Raw genomic sequence first — 24,395 nt, 5'->3', positions numbered from 1 at the left:
GGATAGATCTCGACGAGACGCATCCATAGATACCACAACCACCCCCCTATGACGTTCCTACGGAAAGTTATTCCCGCCCAAAAATCAAAAAGACCACTTGGAGTGGTTTTCATCCTTATACCTAACCCTAACCCTAACCCTAACCCTAACCCTAACCCTTTTTTTGGCTTTTCTAACCCTAGACCTGCCTTTTTCCTAACCTTAACCACTCCCCTAAGCATGCTGGACACTCAACATATGCATGAAACCTCCCTAGCGCCACCCACTGGTGGTCCACATTTTCAAAAAATGGCTTTCAAAACCACTCCCAATCGACTCCAAATGGCCTGAAACGTGCTCCTAGCAAAGTTCTGGAGACCATTTTTTGGCTTAAACACTTAGTAAATTTCAGCTCCCATTCATTTCAATGGGAAAACTTCAAAGGCTTATATCTCCGGAAGTGAAGGTCCTAGAGACTTCAAACCAACGTCCGTCTGCCATAATTCGGCCCTTCTGAACACGCCAGTCTTTCCCCCGAGTCTCTAGGACCTTCCTAGCCCGAGATACAGAAAAAGACCCATTTTCAAAGTGGGTTTTTTGGGAATAACTCCGCCCCCTTACATCACACACGCACCATTCACATATCCACGGATAGATCTCGACGAGACGCATCCACAGATACCACAACCACCCCCCTATGACCTTCCTACGAAAAGTTATTCCCGTCCAAAAACCAAAAAACCCACTTGGAGTGGTTTTCATCCTTATACCTAACCCTAACCCTAACCCTAACCCTAACCCTAACCCTAACCTCTGATGAGACAACATCTCTTTTACTTCAGAGAGCCAACCTTTACTTTTTTGGTGTGCTATTGACCTGAAGAAGACCCAGAGTAGGGTCGAAACGTCGTTTTGTTTTAGCACACACTTCTTTTGTTTATTGTTTTATTGAAAAATAATAATTTTATTTTCTTTTTTCAAAAAAATCAAGTTTTTCTTGTGGTTTTTTATCCTTTTCACATTAGAAAAGCGTCCTAAGTTGTTTGTTTTGACATTATACAAATTCATTTCATTTTTTCTTTTCAAAGACAAGTTTAGTTTCTAATTTTATCTGGTTTATCCTTATCATATTGATAAGCGCCCTTGGTTGTTTGGTTTTTCTTTTTAAAAACATTTTTTACTTTGAAAAATCAAAACAAAAATTCAAAAAAACAAAAACATGGATGATGGCTGGACGCTAGTGCGCCGTGGCAGAGGGCGTTGACGCATCCGCCAGCCACAGTGGGGTCGAGGTGATGGGGATTACCGTGGTTGGGAGGACCGTGCACCATCCTTCTCCCCTGCAGAGGGGAGGGGGGCATTTCCCCATCCTAACCCTAACCCTGACCCTAACCCTAACCCTGACCCTAACCCTAACCCTGACCCTAACCCTAACCCTGACCCTAAGTAAATACTTACCTGTAAAAGTCCCTGGCGGTGGTCCTCAACAGAGGATGGACAGTGCATTCCCGGTCCCCTTCTCAGAAGGGGGCTGACCTTTTCCCTCTACCTAACCCTAACCCTGACCACCCCCCACCCCCCACCCCCCCCCCCCCGCTCTAACCCTAATTTCCCACTTTTCTTGGCTTTTCTAACCCTAGACCTGCCTTTTTCCTAACCTTAACCACTCCCCTAAGCATGCTGGACACTCAACATATGCATGAAACCTCCCTAGCGCCACCCACTGGTGGTCCACATTTTCAAAAAATGGCTTTCAAAACCACTCCCAATCGACTCCAAATGGCCTGAAACGTGCTCCTAGCAAAGTTCTGGAGACCATTTTTTGGCTTAAACACTTAGTAAATTTCAGCTCCCATTCATTTCAATGGGAAAACTTCAAAGGCTTATATCTCCGGAAGTGAAGGTCCTAGAGACTTCAAACCAACGTCCGTCTGCCATAATTCGGCCCTTCTGAACACGCCAGTCTTTCCCCCGAGTCTCTAGGACCTTCCTAGCCCGAGATACAGAAAAAGACCCATTTTCAAAGTGGGTTTTTTGGGAATAACTCCGCCCCCTTACATCACACACGCACCATTCACATATCCACGGATAGATCTCGACGAGACGCATCCACAGATACCACAACCACCCCCCTATGACCTTCCTACGAAAAGTTACTCCCGTCCAAAAACCAAAAAACCCACTTGGAGTGGTTTTCATCCTTATACCTAAATTAGAAGCTAAAATAACCAAAATATATAAAACTCAACTAGTATAAATACAAGCCAACTCTGGCACTATTCATTTTATGTTTTTCTTTTGACCGGGGTGGAGCTGTCTCCTTAGGGAGCCGCTGTATGGGGTAGCCCTCTCCTGGTGAGAGCGCCACATGGGGCAAGCCACCTCCATAGGGAGGTCGCATTATGGGGAGCCGTCAGTCAGATGTCTGCTAGGCCTGAAGAAGACCCAAATCGCGGTCGAAACGTCGCCGGTTGCAGACTTAGAAACAAAGAGAAAGGGTAGACCCAAAATGCGAGTCCCCAAGCAATAGAAAAATGAGAAAATTAGAAGACAAGGACGGCACACAGGGATGGGTTGGTTTTTATAATTATTTTATTATTACATATATAGCAAAGGCAAAACCAGCATTAGAACCCAAGTCAGGGACAATAAATAGCTAAAGTTAAAAAAATCCGTATACGGGTAAACAATTCATAGGCCAAATATAGGTTTAAAAACATCTAAAAAATGACAAACAGGTTAAAAAGGTAAAAACAGAGTTAAAAATACTAAAAAGTTAAAAACAGTTAAAAAGACTAAATACAGTTACTTACCTGGATCCGGATGCAGCTGGACAAAAACCTGTGAAAAAAAGAAAACAAGATAAACAATTCTAAAAGCAAAGTAATGCACATTGACAACATATACTTACCCGTGGATTCTTCGAGGCCGTGGTCCCTGGCATTGGATCTCTGAGGATGGACAGTGCATTACGGTTCCCTTCTTAGGAGGGGGCCTATCTTTTCCTCATCCTAACCCTAACCCAAACCCTATCCTACAGGCTGAGTCTCCTGAGCTATTTTCTGCAGCTCTGTGTTGGCTGATGTTCTGTTAACTCTATAGCAGTTGTTACTTAATGGCAATAATGTTAGCACTTAAATTTAATTTAAAGATTTATCTTTGTATTTGGGACTTGATTCCAGCAAATTAGTTTGAAGGTAGTTTTTTTTTTTTGGGGGGGGGGGATTTTATTGTGCAGTGGTCATGTTGACCTAGAAAAATTTAGCATGTCTTCTGTGCTACATTTGGCAGGGGCCACACCTGTTTGTATTAGTGGTTATACAACTTGCTATCATGGCTGTTAAACAAAAAAAAAGTGAATGTTATCATGTACTTTTTACAGAATGTCACAATTGTGTGATTCTAGCTAAAGTTTTGATTTAGAATTTTTGAATCTTTGATTTGTTGTTAAAGTTGTTCATTAAATTTACTGAGGTGAAAGGAACAAAATTAATGAATAATGTTGACATGTTTCTGGGGTAAAGTTGCTGCATTAGAGACACGTTTACATTAATGTAGGTGTATTTAACGATCTTGTTCCCATTAAAGAAGGACACAGTGGGATGACTTTGATAACAAATGGAAGCCTTGACAGTTATAAATGAAAAATAGTAAGGTGGATCAATGTAGGCACATGTAATAACTAGAAAAGCACTCGGAGAGCGCATACCTCCGCCATGCTGTTTGTCTGTCTGTCCGTCTGTCTGTCCGTCTGTCCGTGTGTGTGTGTGTGTCTGTGTCTGTGTCTGTCTCTGTGTGTGTGTGTGTGTGTGTGTGTGTGTGTCTGTGTCTGTCTCTGTGTGTGTGTGTGTGTGTGTGTGTGTGTGTGTGTGTGTGTGTGTGTGTGTGTGTGTGTGTGTGTGTGTGTGTGTGTCTGTTTGTTTGTTAACAGCATAACTCAAAAAGTCATGGACGGATTTTCACCAAATTTTTACAGGATGTCCAGAAGAGCATCCGTCCACGACTTTTTGAGTTATGCTGTTAACAGACAGACACACACACACACACAGACGGACAGACAGACAAAAACTCCGGTGATTACATAACCTCCTGGCGGAGGTAATAAACAATCCAATGAGATATAAAGTTTAAAGTTCAACCAAAGCAGATAGAGGGCTGAGTCTTAGTTTGGCTGAAAGTGCAAAGTGGGCTGAGTCTGGCACAGGTGTCAGCATTAGACTATGCAGTTGTTATGATGAGTTATGCAGTGACAAAAAAATCCACATTCTCATCTACACCATGGGCCATAGATGAGAATGTGAAAGCAATTTCAAAGGCTCATATTTCAAAAGCCAAAGCAGATAGAGGGCAGAGACTTAGGTTGTGTGAAAGTGCAAAGGGGGCTGAGTCTGACAGAGGTGTAGTGTGGTACTTTGAAGGTGTAGTGTGGTATTTGAAGGTTGAATGTGAGATGTGGAAGTTGGAAGATGTACTACAGGAGGGGTCACAAGGACGCTGGAGGGTGAAATGGCATGTTGGACCTTTGAATGTGGTTGTTTGAGAGTTGTGTGTGGTGTTTTGAAGGTGTAGTGTGTTCCCCAGACACTCGAAGGTGAAATGTGGAAGTTGGAAGTTGTCCTGAAGCCGAAATTTGCCTGTGTGGGTGGGTGAAAAGTGTTGTCCAGAAAGTGTTTATGAGTACGTTTCAGGGCATTTGGAGTCATTTGGTAATGGTTTGTAGTGATGATTATTGTGAACGTGTGAGTGAGTGAGTGAGTGAGTGAGTGAGTGAGTGAGTGAGTGAGTGAGTGAGTGAGAATGCTCTTCCCCTGTCCTGTCTTCTAACCTTAACCAGTCACAGGTGTGAGTCACCTTTTTGATAGTTTTTTAATATATTTATTGAAAAAATTCAGCAGACTGACGTCTTGTGCGTACTCTGGAAGGGACGGGAGGTGCTCTGGCTTTCAGCAGCTCTGGCAGAAGGATGTTTCCCCTAGCACAGTTGGAGCAGAAATCTTTTTTTTAAGAACGCAGACATGGTTCATCATCTTCAAGCGGTTGATCAGGCCACAGTCTGGGTGGAGCTCCTTCATCATCTCAGTCATGATGATGAACTCCGACGGCTTGGTGTCGCTCTTTTTACTCGGCAGCCAAGGGGGTCCCAGCCCGAAGATCCCCTTGACCTTGTCCTTTAGACTCTCCTTGCTCGGTTGCTTTTTCATGGCCCGACCTGGAGGTGTGGCAGGCTACGCAGGCTGGGACAGACGGCTTATCAGAGCCGGGTCGCTTTCGATTTCATTTAGCCACCGCTCCGCTCGCATGCAGCTGACAGGGCAATGTGCATCCGGGCACTGAAATAACTCTGTCTTCGCTGCGTTCCTGTTGAGTTGAGTGAGTGTGTGGGTGAAGTTGGAAGGTGTACTGCAGGAGGGGTCACGTGGATGTGGGAAGGTGAAATGGCACATTGCAAGATTGAATGTGGTGGTTTGAAGTTTTTGTGCGGTCTTTTGAAGATGTAGTGTGTTCCCCAGACACTCGAGGTGAAATGTGGAAGCCGAAATTTGCCTAAGTGTGGGTGGGTGAAAAGTGTTGTCCAGAAAGTGTTTATGATTATGTTTCAGGGCATTTGGAGTTGATTGGTAATTTTTTGTAGTGATGTTTTTGTGAAGGTGTTTGTGAGTGAGTGTCTGTGTGTGCGCAAGTTGGAAGGTGTACTGCAGGAGGGGTAACGCTAATTTAAATAATGTATCTGAAAGTCCATAAAGAATTGAGTAATTTAATGTTGAAACGGTCAAAATATGTTAAATAAAGGTGAAATGAAAGCACTTGAAAGTAATGTAAAAAAAAGAATGAAATATGCGAGAATGCGGAAAAATTCCAAATGTCAATCTACTTTTCCTTGCGCACCCTAGTGGTTATGCCAAGATTGCATGGTGTCCAATCAAAATATAAGTGGTATCAAATGATTCAGGCAAATGAGACAGTCAGCAGTGTAATAAGAAGTCATTACTACTTAAACAAAGTTGAATAAGTTATAAAAGGTGTTGGTCCGGTCTAGTCGGGTCTGGATTTTTATTAAAAATAGACTGCAAAGTTTGTAAACCCAAAAGGGTACTGATGTTAGTATAGACTATCTATATCAATTGTAAATAAATAGGCATGCTTAGGGACATGCATGGGCCTGATGATATCTAAAAAGTGATAGATATCCTTCAAATAACTAGGGTGTCGAGTGGAGAGGGGTCCTAGAAAATGATCAATGTATTGTGAATCATGATAAGTCGCACTATTACAGTCTGAAACTATGGGTCTCCCAGGGGGAACCTAAAAGGGAATGGTCCAAGATTGGGGATCCTTATGTATTTTAGGAAGCAAATAGAAATAACGGGGTCGAGATTAGGGATGCAGAATACCGAGAAGTCATGTTACATAGAGATTTCCCAAAGATGCATGAAGTTAACTATGGACCAACACTGACAGCTGAGCAAAATAAAGAATCTGACATGGAATATATAAACTTATATATATAAACTTTATTACAGACACAGTGGTCCAGATAAGAGCAAAAAACAGTACAATAAAAAAAGAAATAAAAACACAACATATACACAAATAATTAAAAAACAAATAAAAAATCAATTACCTAAGAGGAGATTACTATACCAATACTTCCATATCTTGGACAGATAGCGTGTAGTGCTAAATTTGATGTTAGTCAATGCCATAATTATGCTGTTCTCTGAGTTATTCAGTCGACATATAAACTTATACATAGAATTCCTCAGTGTGGCATGCAGCGTATTAACACCTGCAGCCACAAACATCTCGCTGGCGCTACACCATCCTGGTCTTCTCAGCAGTATTCTCATGGCATCATTATAAGCAACCTGGAGTTTACACAGACTTGCTTTGCTGTAATTAGACCACAAGTGGGCAGTATAGAGAGGAGTGCAGTGAGCTCTGAACAAAGCCACCTTCACTGTTTCTGAACATGCCCCAAACTTGTGAAGCAAACTATTAGCTTGAGCATATAAAGCCCGGCATTGCCTGTAAATAAGATAAGATAAGATAAGATAGACTTTATTAATCTCACAAAGGAGAAATTTAACATTACAGGGCTCTTAGAAACAAAAACAAAAAACAGGAGTGCAAAAGTCATGAAAGTGCAAGAACAAGATAATAAATATTGCACATAATAACAACTACACAGTAGTGTTATATAGTCTGATGGCAGTGGGGATGAAGGACCTGCGGTAGCGCTCCTTCTTGCACTGAGGGTGTCTGAGTCTCGTGCTAAAGGAGCTGCTCAGCTCCACTACAGTCCGGTGCAGTGGGTGGGAGCTGTTGTCCATGATGGATGAGAGCTTGGTCAACATCCTCCTCTCACCCACATCCATCACAGAGTCCAGTGGGCAGCCCAGGACAGAGCTGGCCCTCTTGGTCAGCTTGTTCAGTCTCTTCATGTCCCGCTCTGTGCTGCCCGGGGCCCAGCAGACGACAGCGTAGAGGAAAGCAGAGGCTACCACAGTGTCGTAGAAAGTCCTTAGTAGAGGTCTGCACACTCCGAAGGACCTCAGCCTCCTCAGAAGGTGGAGGCGACTCTGGCCCTTCTTGTACAGAGCATCGGTGTTGTGGGACCAGTCCAGTTTATTGTTGAGGTGAACACCCAGGTACTTGAAACTGTCCACTGTTTCAATGTCCTGCCCCTGGATGTTCACTGGTGGATGTGGGAGTGTCCTTCTCCTGAAGTCGACCACCATCTCCTTCGTCTTACTGGTGTTGAGGCACAGATGGTTGCGCTCACACCAGTCCACAAAGTCCATGATGACCGACCGATACTCCAGCTCGTTCCCCTCAGACACACGGCCCACAATGGCGGAGTCATCAGAGAACTTCTGGAGATGGCAGCTGTCCGTGTTGTAGGTGAAGTCCGAGGTGTCGATGGTGAAGAGGAAGGGTGAGAGGACGGTGCCCTGGGGCGCCCCCGTGCTGCAGACTACCACCTCTGACTCACAGCCGCGCAGCCGCACGTACTGTGGACGGTCAGTGAGGTAGTCAGTGGTCCAGGCAGCGAGATGTCCATCCACTCTCACGTCCACCAGCTTCCCCCCCAGCAGCGCCGGCCAGATGGTGTTGAAGGCGCTGGAGAAGTCAAAGAACATGACTCTCACAGCGCTGCCGGCGCTCTCCAGGTGAGTGAGCGCTCGCTGCAGCAGGTAGATGACGGCGTCTTCTACCCCCATGTTGGGCCTGTAGGCAAACTGCAGCGGGTCCAGGTCGGAGCTCACCACTGAGCGGAGGTAGTGGAGGAGGAGCCTCTCCATGGTCTTCATGAGGTGGGAGGTGAGGGCGACAGGTCTGTAGTGGGCCAGTTCCTTGGCGTGAGCTGTTTAGGGACTGGGACCACACAGGAGGTTTTCCACAGGACGGGGACCCGCTCCAGGCTGAGGCTCAGGTTGTAGAGGTGGCAGAGGACCTCACAGAGCTGGTCTGCGCAGGTCCTCAGCAGCCTGGGACTGATGCCGTCTGGTCCAGCAGATTTCCTCTGCTTCAGTCGCCTCAGCTCTCTCCTCACCTGGTCCGGTGTGAAGGAGAGGGGGGAGTGAGGGGGGAGTGAGGTGGCCTGCAGGGGGTGGGAGTAGTCCGTGTGGGTGAGTTGGGGGCCGGTGAAGGTGTCGCAGGAAGGGGAGGGTCTGCTGGGCTGGGGATGTGTGAAGAGGGGGGAGCAGGAAAGGGGGCAGAGGGGGTGGGGGGAGAGTCAAATCTGTTAAAGTAACAGTTCAGCTCGTCCGCCCTGCGCTGGTCTCCATCAGCTGTCCCTCTGGCACTCTGTCCATGTCCAGAAATGTTCTTAAGTCCTCTCCACACGTCCCGCGCGTTGTTCTGAACCAGCTTCTCCTCCAGCCTCTTCCCATAGTCCTTCTTGGCCCTTCTGATCAGCCACTGGAGCTCACGCTGCACTCTCTTCTGCTCCTCTCTGTCCCCTGAGATGAAAGCCCATTTCTTCTGGTTCAGGAGGGCTTTGAGCTCAGGGGTGACCCAGGGGTGGTTGTTGGAGAAGCACCGTACCGTCCGAGTTGGCACAGTGCTGTCCACGCAGAAGTTGATGTAATCTGTGATGCAATGCGTGAGGCCATCGATGTCATCTCCATGAGGACTGTAGACTGTATCTTGGTCATCCTGCAGCTGGTCGGTAATGAAATGCCCAAGATACTTAACTTTGCTCACAACTCTCAAATTATTACCTGCCAATTTGAAAGTAGGAAACATTAGACTTTTGTCCTCCTTAGTTCTACAAATCATACTGTACCCTTTTTTCTGTATCTAGAAATAATTACAACCAATTATCCTTCCTGTAATGCTATATTATTCCAATGTTTGCCAAAATGTTTGCCAATGTCTGCCAAAACAATTTGGGACAAAACTCTGTCAAGGTTTCTATGGAAAGGCAAGCAAGGAGGCAACTTAACAGAGTTAAGTTTAAACCCTTAGAAATAAAGAAGGAAAGGGGTGATATAACCCTAACCCATGCCTCCGAAAATACTAAAATGCTGCCCAGTTGAGGCCCCTGGTGTGCATGTACTCCCCAGTTTACACAGCCAGCAGGGTGGAAAGACATGGAAGAGACAATAATTAAAGGGATCCCACTTAAAGCTCTCATAGCTGATACAAAACAGCAGTCTAAAATCTGCCTCTCAACTGAGTGCCATAGTCTTCAAGCATCTGTATAGTAACAACCTGGAATGAAATAACTATATGGCTTGGAAGAGGAATCTACAATTCTATGATGTGTGCACGTGACTCAGAACAAAAACTGTCCTCATTCGCTGATGATAGATTCAAAACATGGATTTCCAAAGGATTAACCAACTACAATTTGTTTGTCCACAAGGGGGCCTCATAGCCCCACGGGCTGGGCTGTGAGGGGCTATGAGGCCCCTGACCAACAGGTCAGGCACTATTTCAACCAGAACATTAAAATACCTTCAACTGAACAAAGGCTTACTTATTCAAACATTTATGTCACTAACAAAATCAGTATTTCCCTCCAAAACTAAGTTGTACAACAACATGCTGCAGGGTCAGGGGGAGAATACATATTATGTGAAAGAAAAATGGGAAAGAGAAGGGAGCTAACTGAGTGACAAGCTAACCCTAGCCCTACACCTCTGAAATCCAGTGGGTCTCAACTGGCTCAAATATCTGGCGTGAATTTTGCTGGAAAAACATTCTGTGGCTGTGTCCGAAATGGCATACTAACGTACTACTCATACTAAGTGTGATGTCAAAATAAGTATGTAGTGTGTTCACATTAGATAGTATGAAAAGATTGAGTACACGAGAAATACCCGGATTTTCACTATATCGGGAAAATTTTTACGTATGACCACACTAGTCACACTCAGCCGCCCCATAATGCTTTGCGAGCTACCCACTGAAATGGAAGCCTCCGCGGGATCTGTGGCCGGACCGGGGCGATACAAATGTAAGTACCCAGTGTTTTTATTTTATTTTATGTGGTTAAGTAGTCATCCTAATCACCCCACAGATTTGAGAAAAAGGCATTTTCTGACCAACGTTTTAAATTTGTCAGACGCCTCACAACGTGCTACTGAATGCTAGCAGCTCGTTGCAGCAGCTCGTACAGAACAAGTAGCAGCTACCTCCAGTAGCCTGCAGCTACAATTGAAACGATTCGCATAATCTGGCTAATAACTGCATGAGGAGTACCGGCTTGAAATTCCCACATTAATTATGCGACTGTTTGCTTGTCCTGATCTCACGAAGTTCCCTCAACTGTTGTCCTCGTAAAAGCTGTTTATATTATGGTCAGTCGCCGAGCACATTTCCCAGACAGGATCTGCAAAGAACTCTTAAATAAGCGAGTATATCCTTGTAGTCTTGATCCAGTCGAGTAAAACATACAGACTCCTTCAGCACTACTTTGTATTGCTATGTTTCCATCAAGCTAAGCAACAAAAATATCCCATTACTTGCATTAATTGCAAACTGAACAGGGCTTCCCTTTTTATGAGCTATAATCCACCAACCCCTGATGCTATCAGAAAAGATCTAACTTCAGCAAAGAACTCTGTCTAAAATGACTGCCTAGTTTGTATCATTCTAACCCAAACTGCTTACATCTTTCTCCAATTCAGCCAGCTAACCCTCAGCCAATATGAGCACAATAAAAACAAAGAGTTAAACCACAATCAAACCAGCCTCCTAAATGAAATCAGAAATGGAACCAAACAGTCAAACATAATCCTTAAGGGAACAATGATATTAAAACCAGACTACAGAGGCACTGATAATGTGTACTGGCCACTGCATTGCCTTTGACTTGCCAATCAAACTGCCCAGTCAACAGACGAGACGGGAGATTCACCAAGGTAGTTCCTACATTTATTTGATGACTTATTCAGTCATGTTCATTGATTTATCTATCCGTTATACATCTATAAATTTATCAGAGACTCAACACATTTGCTATACATTTATCAGAACATCTCACCTGTTCGCCTGTTTCCTTATTTGTCTATTTATTTGTTTGTCAATGTAAATCTTGTGAACACCTTAACCAGATCAGATCACAGGTTGACCACCTGAAGCAACACACACAAGCAGCATGAATAAATGGATCTTACCTGCCAGGTCCAGCAGACTAGTTGTTGGCACCGTTAGGTTGCTCCAGTCTGCTCAAACCTGGTCTGAAGGTCTGGTGTCAGCCAGAGACAATCTGCCTCCTTTTTCTCCATGATGTCCTTCCTTGGTCCATCAGGCTGAGGAGAGACCAGAGGTCCAGCAGACTAGTCGTTGGCACCGTTAGGTTGCTCCAGTCTGCTCAAACCTGGTTTGAAGGTCTGGTGTCAGCCAGAGACAATCTGCCTCTGTTTTCTCCATGATGTCCTTCCTTGGTCCATCAGGCTGAGGAGAGAACACAGAGGTCCAGAATGAGCTGAGTGAAGCTGCAGACAGGTGACATGTTCTGATCTGCTCCACATTTGCACATGAGAGCAGCAACATTGAGCCTGGGTTAGGGTTAAGGATAGTGTGGAGCGACAGAGAGCGCTGGAGTTCCTTAGAAAACACACCGGGTCGGACCAAAGACAGACGCTAACTCCCTACCAAGAACGCTAATAATGGAGTCACTCAACCACACGGACAAACTGAAGGTAGTCTATGCTAGAAACAGAGATAGTAAATACAAAAACCTGAAGTGAGATTCTACTCCAACCTGTCTGAGGAGATTCACAAGCAGAGGAAAGAATATGACCCGGTCCATCAACGGAACCTGAAGAGCCAACACTGATTAGACTCCTGCCAAAGAACCAAAACCAGAACATTCAACACTCCAGCAAAGCTACAAGACAAAGACAGACGGCAGCAACAACTGAACAGCGACTGGTAGAATAACAGAAAACTACAGATGAACAGCAGGTTCAGACTTCAATATGAAACATGACGTACAGCCCTAAAGGTGAAACAGCATCTAATAGAAAGTTAAAATGGACAACAAAAAAATACCAACTATGGATACAGACTGTATCTGTAGAGACTACACAGACTGGTTTGACCCCCCTCCCAGAATTATTTTCTTTAGGTTCATATTTCTATGTGAACTATGTCTATCATGGAGGACACCTGCCACCCCCCGACATAAAGAAATATGTGAATTACTGATTTTTTTTCTATAAACATTCAAATTTCAGCACTGTGTGTTGCTCTTTTCTTTGCACTGCCCCTGCACCACTGAAAATTCCCAGACTGAAGGATCAATAAAGCATCTATCTATCTATTCTTTTTTCCAGAGTATGCTTATCTTGTATTGGAGGAGATGGCAGGGGAATGTACTCACAGCTTCTTTTACATCACAGGCCAGAGGAGTTATGAATCTAACCCTAACCCTATCCCATTTCTAGTAACAAATGCAGTCCAGGCTAAGATGGACAGATACCTTATTATCCAAGGTTAACTCTGGTCAGAACATCTGAACTTGGTAAATGTGTACGGTCCTGAGGTAAATAATCCAGGCATCTCTATAAATCTCTTTCTTCCTCTCTCATCATGTCCAGGCCAACGGATAATAGCAGGAGATGCTAACTGTAGCAAGATCCAAACCTCAACAGGTCTACAGGCTATGATCAGTCACATAAGAGATGCAGAACAACTATTCTACGTTTTACTGAAAAACTAGGACTGACAGACACATGGAGGGAACTGAACCAGATAGCAAGGATTATTCATGTTGCTCCAGTACACACAATACATACTCAGTATACATGTTTCAATTGCCATGCTTCTCAGTATCTGTGGGATTATTCTCCCAAAAACAGACTGTTCCTATGATTGTAATTTCAGACCGTGCACCATGTTGTGCATGAGAACATTAAGGTGGTCAAAAACCCACCTGGATGGACTTTCAAGTAACTACAGGACCAGGACTTTAGAGACTGTTTATCAAAAAAAAAAAAAAACACAGAGACAAGTATTTTTAATACAACACAAACTTCTGTCAGTACCAGGTGGGAAATATTTAAGGCTAGGGTTAGGGGACATACAATAAGCTGCACTTGTTCTAAAGCACAACAAAAAAGACAATAATATCTAATTAATATAATAATAGTGATCAGAAAAGTGACCATAAACAGAAAGAAAACTACTAATTCTGAGCGCAGTGAATGATGAGCCAGCAGCCACAACTCTCTGAAATGAACAAGGAGATAGATCAGGGGCCTGTTTCACGAAGCAGGTTTAACAAACTCTGAGTTTAATCCTCAACTCTGAGTTGATCTACTCTGAGACAGGAAACTGAGTTTTCGGTTTCACAATGGCTGATTTGTGTTGGTTTAATCAACTCGGAGTAGTATCACTCGGAATTAAGCGCATGCACCGCAACTCTGAAAAGACAGCATCAATGGAGCCCCAATTCGACGAGTCACCACGGCAACGGAGAAGCGAAAGGCTGTGTTTTTGAACTGGAAGTTTTTAACGCGCTCATATGGCGAGTTTGAACACGTTTTTAGAAAGAAGTGCAACACCGCTGCAGCTGCAAAAGAGAGAGAGACGGCGTGGAGAACAGCCCGGATCAATGCGTAAGTTTAAATGTAGTCCTTTGTAATCGTAATAATATTACAAGGAAAAACTGTCTGAATGGTAGAATATTAAGTTATTTCATTTAGAGGAAATCCCGCGGGGGAGAAGCGCACGGGGCAGCAGCTTAAGATGAAATATAAAAATACTGTTCAAACAGGTCAGACCTCGGCATTATCTCATGGAGGTACTTCATGTTGATCGTGTTTTACATCGTGAAGTAGCCTAAATATTAAGTGGCTGTTTGACTGTGCAGTTGTTTTATCCACACATATGTCTGCATCCATATCATGTCCTGTTAAATAATTAAGCCTATTTAAACTAACATAGACTTCTGCTCAGCCAACAGAAAGAAAGCGAATGAAAATGAAGAGGATGAAACTGTGTCTGCTGCCTTTACAGAGGGGGATCCAGAAAGGCATACAGAGGATGTTACTGATAGTTCTCTTCTCATTCACATTTTAGGTGGAATATAGAGTGTGACATTTAGCCTACACTGACGTATTGCACATTCTCATCCTTTTTAACAGAGCATGGCTGGACAGCAGCAGGATGGTTCCTCAGCTTCCACTGCACAGACTGACACAGTGAGATGGATGTTCAGGAAACACCAGAGCTTCATTCTGTGGAATTCATGTGCAACTGTATAATTGAATGTCCTCTATGTATTCCCAGTTATCAGTAAAACAGATTTACCAGTTATTTTTGCTGAGAAAAATAAAAAAAAACAGATTAGGAGGACAGATCTGGAAATTGAAATACTGGAGCACAAGTTAGAGGTGGTGATGGTCACAGGTGAATTATGTTAACTACTGGAACATGAACTGAACTATCTCTTTATTTGTAGGAAATAAAGAAGAGCAAATGAAATGTGTATCATGTCTTTATTTGCTGTGGTGGTGATGATGGAGACTTAAACTCTAAAGTGATTCTTGCATACGGTGTCTCTGACTGCTCTGCTGTCCTGGATAGCTGCAGGTGGATGGGCTCATCATCTGGGTCTTCAGTTTGTAGGGCAGGGTGTTGCTCTCCTCTAATAGTGGTAATATTATGAAGAACAACACATGCCACAGTAATATCACAGGCCCTCTCAGGGGTCACCCTGAGGAGACGTAGGCTCTGGAAACGGGCTTTCAGCAGGCCTATGGTCATCTCCACCAGGGCTCTGGTCCTGCAGTGAGCCCGGTTGAAGTTCTGTTGGGGGCCTGGTTCAGGGTCAGGGTATGAGGTCATCAGCCTGGGTTGTCATGGTAACCCCTGTCACCCAGCAGAAGGACATCAAACTCTCCTGTAATGTATAGTGGATACATAAGAGTATATTAAAGGAGGGAGACAAGAGAATTCTATTGTGAAAATCTTTATGCTGATGACCATGCTGCAGTCTGTTGCTCAGGTTAGACTCTCCATAAATCCTGGAGTCATGAACAGACCCAGACCACGTGGCCTCCACATTAGAAATGATGTATGCAGCATCACATATGATCTGGACAGTGCAGAGAATGACAGATGTTGAACTATGATGCAGTCTTTAACATTTAGAAACAGTAGTCAGTCTACCTGTAGCCTACCTGCACATTTATGCTGTGAATGGACTTCCTGTTCATGATGTGAGGGAGCTGTGATGGGGATGTGTGTGCATCTATGCAGCCAATCACACTGGGAAATCCTAAAAGAAATTCAAATGACTAATCCCAGTCTGAGGCTGCAGCACAATGTCATGAACAGAATATGATTTAAAATGAATGTAACAGATCTCTACATCATTCACCTGCAATCCTGTGGAGCTCCTCCTTGATGCTCTGACAGGTTTGTGTCCACAATGATGGTAAAAGTCGTTTCAGAGCCAGGAAAACCTTTCTGACTGTCCTCCATACAGTTGTCTTACTCTGCATCTCCGACATCATATAAAAACTTCCATTTGCAAAGAACCGCAGCGCAACACACAATATCTGCTGGATGTGAGAGCATGACTGGTTGGTAATGTAAATGTAAGGACGGATTAGGTTGTTTATGTAGATTATGGACTTGAAACGATTACGAAACGGTACCGCTCAAAATGATAATTGTCTGGAAATGCGAGAACATTTATGCTCGGTCTGATAACAATCTACCGACGAATATTTAACTATCTGTGCAGTAATGCTGCTCCTTTATCCACTGGATCGTTAATAAAAGCTGTTCTACGCCAAAACTCGCTCGCTTACTGACTGAATGAATGAGGAAATGAAACAGCGTGTGGCTGAAAGAGGGCGGAGACGGAGAGAAACTGGAGGTTTTCTCAGATAAACCTGCTGTGACCAGGTTAGAGTCATAGAGTCTGTTACTGCGGTAACTGACCGAGAGTTGAAGTTACCCCTCTTTGTGAAACAGGCTAGAGTTACCCCGCATTCCCTGGTTAGAGTTACCTCGCTTCGTGAAACGGAAAACTCAGAGTTTTCCTCATTTCAGGGTTAACAAACTCAGAGTTTTCACTAAACCTGCTTCGTGAAATAGGCCCCAGGTAAACCACTGGCAAAGAAAACAACATCTGTACTTAGGGTTGCCAACTGTCCCGTATTACCCGGGACGTCCCGTAAATTGGGCTAAAATGATTTGCCCCATACGGGATCTCAACTGTCCCGTATTTGTGGGCGCCACCATTACTGTGGTGGAACAGCGCGTCTACTCCCAAATGCTGCCTGCTGAGACAGCGGCAGATATGCTTGTAATCAAAACGTTACAGAACCACAAGAGTACTGTCAAATATATAGGTCTAGAGCTCACGCTACACTCTGGCAGCTGACCACACTCCAGAATTCAGTCAATAACAACTACCGGGCATAATCAACAGCAACAAAACAGAAACACGAACAATGTTCCAGCATCATGTCTCACAAGAACAAGGCTGGAGCCACATATTTTAGTTCACCAGAGTTTAAGACGATAACAAACCAAACCTCAGCCTGAGCTGACCGTCCTGTTTCTACAGCCCGTCTGTGAACACAGATCACACACAAACAACTCCAAAATGACTGGAAAAGTCATAATTTCATCCATTTGCTTGCAAGTTGGATAGAATAGATCATTCAGCATGACAATCTGCTTCATATCTGTCTTTGGTTTCATTTCACACATTAAGTCACCAGTAGCCTGAGTAAACTCCCAGTTAGCCCATAGCATTTAAACTCTGATTAGCAGCTCACAGCCACATATCCTCCAAACAAAACACCAACACAAACTCTGCATTTTAAATGAACTGTGTCGCTCACCCATTGATGATCTTATGATCGTCATAAGCCAATGAATTTAGCTGCAGCCGCTGTTCATCTTAAACTTAAACATCCAGCTGTGAAAAATGGCTCCTCCGGTCCAGTAATAGTTAGATGTTGTCCTCTGGTCCAGTAATAGTTAGGTGTCGTCCTCCGTTTGTTGGTAGTTTTGTGATGTCCCTTTGTTTTTTATCCCTCCATCAGCTTTACATCTTCACCGCTGCTAGCCTGGATAGCCTTTAGAATGCTAACCGGCTCGACCGTGCTTATCTCATGAATATTCAATTAGCCATGTGCTGCTAATGCAGATCAATAACTTTGGCACTGAACAGGAAGGAGTATCGCTATCTGATAGTTACGATAGAGAGTTGAGAGGATGTTTTTTACAGTGCTAAACAAATAAACTTCTCCAGATCACTGTCATTCAGACGTATGCTAGTTACTCATACCCTCCCAGGAAGCAATAGAAGCAGCCACTTTGTTCCCAGAGAGAGAACTGCCCTGTGCAATTAAATAAAAGCTGCAAAAAAAGCTTAATTTCATAGTTTTTCCCACTAAAACACTAAAATCAAATTCTGTTTTAGTGTTTTTCTTAAACCATCAGTACACTCTTGTAGCAGGAGGTAAATTGTAAATCACATAACCTCATTATGGGAGTCATTAGGTCATTCCCTCACACAGTAGGGTTTGCTAAGTGCCCTAGTCAGATGTGAATGGGTTGTTATTTTCCACTAAAAAATAAATTGTTGAATAATAATTTGTTTTCCGTGCATTTGTATCACTCAAAAACATGCATCTAATTAAACTCAGGTTTGACTCAAAAAAGGTTAAAAATCGTTTCACGCACAAAAAAAAGGCAAAAAAAAAATTCACCATACTGTGAGGGGTGAAGGCAATCGGGTCAGCCAGCCCTGCCAGCGAGGTGTCCCTTATTTATTTTTCAGGGAGTTGGCAACCCTATCTGTACTATGTACTACATCAACTACATCTATAGCTCCTGTCTTCTATAAAATAGACCCAGAGTTCTTATAAAACGATTCCTTAAATATTAAACTAATCTTAGTTTTCCTTTAGTGTAGCAGCTAGCAAATGAAAATATTTTAAACAACCTCAATGTGTTTTTAGGCTCAAATGCAGACTCCAAATAGGCTCAGAAGTTAAATCAATGAAATAATCAAATGCCAGTATGAGTGTCAAAATAAGCCAATTTTATTTTAAAAATGTAAGATAAAATTTTCACAAAACAAAGACTTAATGCGAAACTGCTACACTGCTTTTGCTGCTTAATACAGACTTTACACCAACTTCACTTCACCGATTAAACACAAAATGTTAAGATTTTAACCAGAAACCTCCAAATAAACAATGAATGGGCCCACACTCTGACAGACACATACATTAATGCACTCTCTGTCTCACACACACGGCCAGGTAAACTGATAAACCGTGCAGGCCTGATGCTCGACCCAAATCAAACTATGAAGCAGAACAAAGGTACCCCATAGCTGAAGCTGTTCTGAAGATGGTCCAACGTCCTTACCTGTCAGCAGGTGTCCACGCAGCTAAAAGCTGATGTCGATGGAGACCTCCTGGAGCGTCAAAGGTCCGTGTCCTTCACCTCCAGCGTGTCCACAGGAACTCTGAGTAGCTCCTCTGGGTTAGCTTATGCTAACCCGTTCATTAGCTTGTGCTAATGAACATAGGATAGAGCTTAATATGCTACTTAATTAGCAGCAAGGCTAGCAAGGTCCGTGCTGAAAATCTTCTGCTGCTCCAAAACTTGTAAAACAGAAGTCCATTCAAAGAATGTGGAGGTGCCAGACAGTCCCAGGAAAAAGTCCAGTTAGTTTCAAAAACTCAGGGAAGCCGATAGGAGCACTGCATCAGACGCCAGCCAATAGGAGCACTGCATCAGACGCCAGCCAATAGGAGCACTGCATCAGACACCAGCCAATAGGAGGACAGCTAAATGACCTCAAACTTAAACTGTATGTGATCCACATAATATTTTTTAACATAAAACAAATTTTTCATGTGTTTATACATAAAATGACTTTGAAAATCTGATCTTAATTATTATGTGCTCTTTTCTATTTAAACAGTAATAGTTTTTCTGGGTTAAACATCAGTTACAAACACTAATGCTGTTACTACAGCCCCTTTGGAAATTAATGAGGCCTTCAAAACATTCTATGAAAAACTGTAAAATACCGCAAGTAAGACAGACCAAACAAAAAACAAAAAAACACACGAATAAGTTCTTAGATGGGTTAACTACGCTCATCGGCCACTTTATTAGGTACTACTGATCAATTGTTTGCTAACAAAAATTGCGAATTAGCCAATCCCACGGCAGCACCTCCATCCATCCGCCCATCATCTATACACTGTTTAATTCCCATGACGGTTACAATTGGTGGTGGAGTCTATCCCAGCTCACTGAGGGTGAAGGGTTAGTGTACACCTGGACAGGTAACAGTCTATCACAGGGCTGCACACTGAGACAAACATACAAATGGTTATATAATACAAAATATAAATCGCACAAAGCAAACTCCATGCAGAAAGATCCCAGGAAGGCCCAGGAGGGACACAAACCAGGAGATCTTCTATCTGCAAAGTGAAAGTGCAGCCATGGCCACAACTCAGTGCATTCATTCATGAAGTTCAAAGGGAGCATCAGAATGGGACAGAAAGGGGATTTAAGGACTTTGAAGGTGGCATGGTTGTTAGGGTCAGTTTCTGATGATCTGCTGGGATTTTCACCAACAACCATTTCCAGGGTTTACAGAGAACGGTCTGAAAAAAGAGAAAACATCCAATGAGCAGCTTGTTGATGTGAAGGTCAGAGGAGAATGGGCAGACTGGTTGGAGACGATAGAAAGCAACAGGAACTCAAATAACCACTGGTTAAACCATCTCTGAATACCACTGGCAGAACGCCATCTCTGAATCACAACACGTCCAACCTTGAAGAAGATAAACTTTATTGACCTCACAGTGGGGAAAGTTCCCCGTTACAGCAGCTCTGAATGAGAAAAAGTATAAAGGCAGTACAAGAATAAATAATAATAAATCCACGGGTTTCAGGGTTAGGGTGTTCACACGTTTACTGCTTGAAATTAGCACAAATTAACACACAGTGCAAAAATGCAGAGAACACTATATACACAGTAGTTACTTTTTTTAAAGAATATTATACACATGAGGTTGAAACAGTAATGGCACATAAGTGGTATGTGCATGTAAAGGAAAAAATGCAGCAATAACAGAGGTAGACCATGTGCAATAGCAGCATAAGACCACAAGGGGTTCCTGTCAGCTAGGAAAAGGAAACTGAGGCCATAATTCACACAGACTCACCAAAACTGGACAACAGAAGATGGAAAAACGGTGCTGGTCTGATGAGTCTCCATTGAATCTCCAATGTGACCATTCAGATGGTCAGAATTAGACGTGTAATGGTTTCTCTGAGACGTCCGGGAAGTGCAGGATACATCCGTTGACACTGACTGACTTGATAATAAGTTTTGGACAATGGACCATCGGTCAGTTTTATATTATGAGATCACAACTTGTGTTTAAAGTCTTTGGTAAAAACAGGATATCCCCTCCGATCAAGCCCCTAGGCTCTGTGGGTCCCAAAAGGCCCTATCCATCAGAATCTAGACACTGGCGCCCCTTTATCAACATTACATGAGGTTCCTCGGACTGAAAAACACATTCCATTGAAATGAGCAACACACGTCTTCAGGTTCCATTGTGATAAACAACACAGATCAGATCAGATCAGAGTGGATTGCTAACCCTAACACCATAAAGCACGGATCCATCCTGCCTCGTATCAACGGTTCAGGCTGCTGGTTGTGTGATGATGTGGGGGATATCTTCTTAGTACCAAAACGATCATGGTATAATGATCTCTTTATCTGCTGTTGGAAGGGGAGTTGAGAGGGACAGAAGAGGTAGAGGGGGTGGAGGACAAGGAACAGATAACACACAGCTGGATAAAATGGATGATACATCAGACAGAGACTGCCTGCTAACATTGAAAGTGATTGATAATTTAGTAGACTACCTGCATTATATACAGTAGCTGGTAGTGAAATTCAAACAGTGTGTAGATGGGCAGGGAAGGGTCAGGGTCAGTTGGTTATCCTACTCTAACTAATTGCTATTTGCTCAGATGTGAAGCGAGAGTGTTTATTTGTTTATTTGTTCACTTGATTTTAATGAAATGTGTTTGGATGTTTAGTGGATTGCTTTTACTTTTTTATTTTTTCAAACAAATTTTTCGTTTTTATTGCATGATTATGAACTTAAATGCGTGTAGCATTAACCTTGAATATGTTGTAAGGCACTTACATGATCTTTGATTGATATTTGCCATATTTTGGCATGTCTGGTCTTAATGATGATACATGCCTGAAGTCTCTAGGACAGATGAGACAAAGATAAGATAATATAAGACAGGCGTCTTCACCAGGAATCCACAGCCAGTGTTGGGGGTTGATCCGGACAGAGTGGAAACATTATACGTGTGTTACTTACTTCACATACTTGCCTTTAGAATCCATCCAATCCTTGTTGTACTTGTACTTGGTTGTACTCCTGCTCCGTCCAGCACGACCCGGAACCTGTAAAACAAAAAGAGGAACAGTCACAGTTACAATCTCCTGCCACATATGGGCCCTGCCCTATGATCTTAAGCTCCACCGGTGACTCATTTTTGTCCTCGTTTTTAATCTTCGTTTCTTATGTTGCTTTATGTTTTAGTCTTTTAGAGAGACCCAATAGGGAACAAAAACAGCACCTGTTCCCCTAACCTAACAAAAGTTTAAGTGGCTTTACATTCAGTCATTAATGATTAGTTTTTTAGTGATTGGTTTTATGAGTTTTACAAAGCTACTGAGCGTGCTCCGTAGGTCACCAGCAACCTACATTTTGCTGATGTCACAGGTCGTGTCATCAGCAAAAAAAGGCACACACTCAAGCAATAGTGGATGCTATCCTCTGATTTGAGCTAAGTCAGCTAACAAGTGACTCTCACACTAACCAAAACTGTGTCTCTTAAAGCAATCCGATTATCTGTGTGTGTCACCGCCGCAAGCCCCATTGTATTCAGAAAACAAATTTGCAACGTGCACAGCTCTACACAACAAGTCCTCAAACTCATACGACCACACAGGTCGTATGTAATGTGCCCCGGAATACGACCCATGAGAGCGTATTTACGTTAGCGCCCCTACCTGAGACAGGAACACATTACGGGATTTAATTCACGAAACGGCTTTTCCCTCGCAAAACGGCTTTTTCCTCACTTCCGCAACACGGGTTTAGGTTTAGGGTTATGGTTAGGGTTAGGGATAGTGTTGGGTAAAAGTTTGTTCATGGTGACATTTCAGCTGAGACACCGGAGTGTCGATATTTACTCAACCGCTAGAGGTCGCTTAACATCAAAACGTAACACTAGGTTGTAATACGGGCGTGAACAGACGACCTATGTGGTCGTTTTTTCTATGAGGACAGGCTCCCACAGACTCAGGGCCAGCACAACTCTAATTGGATTTTGGCAGATTTTAATGAAATTGTCAAAAGAGGGACGCCGTCTGATGCCGCAACACACCAAACGCCCGACGCATGCTCGACGCACACCGCAGCTTGGGGTTAGGTTTCGCATACTTTTAATCCCCATTACTCCTAAACTGGGTGGCACTTGTTGGGTTTGGTCCTTATTTTTCTTATATTTTAAACACCATGTAAATGCACCGCGGAGGAACTTTGCTTTCTAATCCCTCCTATCTGCTTCTACACTGTTGAAACTATAAATCTGTAAAATGCAAAACGTCCCAAAAACTCTTAAATAAAGCACATGTACAGAAACTATTTTCACATTATTTGTAGTGGAAAACACAACAGAATTTTTTTTAAAAAGTTTCATTTGGGGTTAGAGTCATTGTTCTGTTTTACTTACATAATTTACTGTTTACTGTTTACTATTACTACTTTTTATGCAGCTTTCAGATGTATTTCATAGTTTTATAATTTATGGTTGCTATTTTATATAGTAGAGAATGAGGGCTTGACACTTTCTCAGTTCTTCCATTGATAAAACTCAAACTGTTATTTGGCCAGAAAAAAAGGAAAACAAGGGTCCTAGAAATGTGGTTCTGGAAACGAGCCTCTGCTTATTTGACTTAAAAAAAAAAAAACCCACACACATTCTGTAAAAGTACTTTGAAAGGTTTATGCCACCTAAAAATAGTCCTTCCTGCCCAATTGTAAAGGTTTAGTTCACCAAAAATACTACTTCCTGTCTATGTCGATAGTCTTAAAGGTTTATTTGATGCAAAAATACGACCATCTGTCCAAGTTGGTATTGTTCAAAGGTTTATTCCATCTAGAATTATTTGTTCCTGTCCAAGTATAGAGTTGCAGGGGTTTTATTGCACCAAAAATACTACTTTCTGTCAGTTTAAAGGGTTTATTCCACCCAAAAAAAACTTTCATCACTCAAGTTGTAGTTTTAAATGTGTAGTCCACTCACAACAATTTTCTAACAACTGAATTGTCATTTTAAATTTTTAGTCCACCCAAAAATATGACTTTCTGTCCAAACACTGACAGCTGTAAAGGTTTGTTTTGCCCAGAACAAAGTTCTAATAAAGAAGAAATTGTTTTAGATGTTTTACCAACCCAGAACTCTGCGGTTTTTCAGGATCTGTTTGTTATTAGCGTAAAACAGGAAATCAAGGGCCCTACAAGTCCCAGAAACAAGCCTCTGCTGTAGACTCATGATCCTCCCTGATCTCCTGTCAGTGCAATTAGCAGCTTCTGCCACCAGGTGATGCCACATGTGCACAAATGCAGAACAGGTGTGTCTGCTGGTGAGAACACACCTTCATGTGTTCCAGTAATCAGCTCATCAAAGGAACGGATCAGGAAGTAGACGGTGTCCAGAGCAGAGAATGAGACTAAACCCTGATCTAATGACGTGATGTGAGTTTGCAGTGAAACAGTCCACACCGTGCTGGAGTTTCCCTCAGTTTGGACTGACAGGTGCAGCTTCTACCTGGAACCAGGAGCTCTGGTGGG

At 43.1% G+C, this 24,395-nt stretch overlaps 2 long non-coding RNA genes across 3 annotated transcripts; both read right to left on the bottom strand.

The window, feature by feature from the left end:
* Window positions 1-8,563: 8,563 nt before the first annotated feature.
* Window positions 8,564-24,311, bottom strand: LOC127532181 (uncharacterized). Of its 2 annotated transcripts, none has more exons than XR_007939568.1 (4): window positions 24,200-24,311; window positions 18,841-21,937; window positions 11,607-11,886; window positions 8,564-9,203 (listed from the first exon to the last, which is right to left on the bottom strand). It is a non-coding gene; the product is annotated as an uncharacterized LOC127532181 (long non-coding RNA). The 2 variants fall into 2 exon arrangements; XR_007939569.1 differs by having other exon boundaries at window positions 11,607-11,741.
* LOC127532186 (uncharacterized) lies at window positions 14,918-16,145 on the bottom strand. The gene is made up of 2 exons (XR_007939575.1): window positions 15,424-16,145; window positions 14,918-15,340 (listed from the first exon to the last, which is right to left on the bottom strand). It is a non-coding gene; the product is annotated as an uncharacterized LOC127532186 (long non-coding RNA).
* Window positions 24,312-24,395: the final 84 nt, after the last annotated feature.

This window comes from Acanthochromis polyacanthus, chromosome 22 (assembly GCF_021347895.1).
Source record: "Acanthochromis polyacanthus isolate Apoly-LR-REF ecotype Palm Island chromosome 22, KAUST_Apoly_ChrSc, whole genome shotgun sequence".
Lineage (NCBI taxonomy): Eukaryota > Metazoa > Chordata > Actinopteri > Pomacentridae > Acanthochromis > Acanthochromis polyacanthus.
This window is presented reverse-complemented; position numbering and strand designations above follow the sequence as displayed.